Source organism: Penaeus monodon, chromosome 32, assembly GCF_015228065.2.
Source record: "Penaeus monodon isolate SGIC_2016 chromosome 32, NSTDA_Pmon_1, whole genome shotgun sequence".
Taxonomy (NCBI): domain Eukaryota; kingdom Metazoa; phylum Arthropoda; class Malacostraca; order Decapoda; family Penaeidae; genus Penaeus; species Penaeus monodon.
In genome coordinates, this window is record NC_051417.1 from 31,568,104 (window position 1) to 31,568,466 (window position 363).

Sequence of the window (363 nt, forward strand, 5' to 3'; positions counted from 1 at the left end):
CTCACAATTACCAATTGGGATTAAAAGTAACCACTCCTGATTAAATTTAGTATGGGATAACATAGCACCCTGTCTGAACGATCCCTCAGATGAGCTACCCAAGTGGTGTGGAAAAGTAATTAAACCAATACTCATTTAAGAATGGGAAAAAATCAAATCAAATCAAGTAAAGGGTGTTCAATGTTTGCAACATAAAAGCCTGGTATGCTGTGAAAATTCTCAACAGTTGCCCCGTTAATGCTTCCTTTAATCTGAGTCTTTTTTAGTGTGCAAATGATCATAGGTCACTGGTTTTGTTAGGGGTGGGCGGCCAGTTTCGTCTCCTGATGTTTTATATGAATAAAAGAAGACAAAAAGAAGACA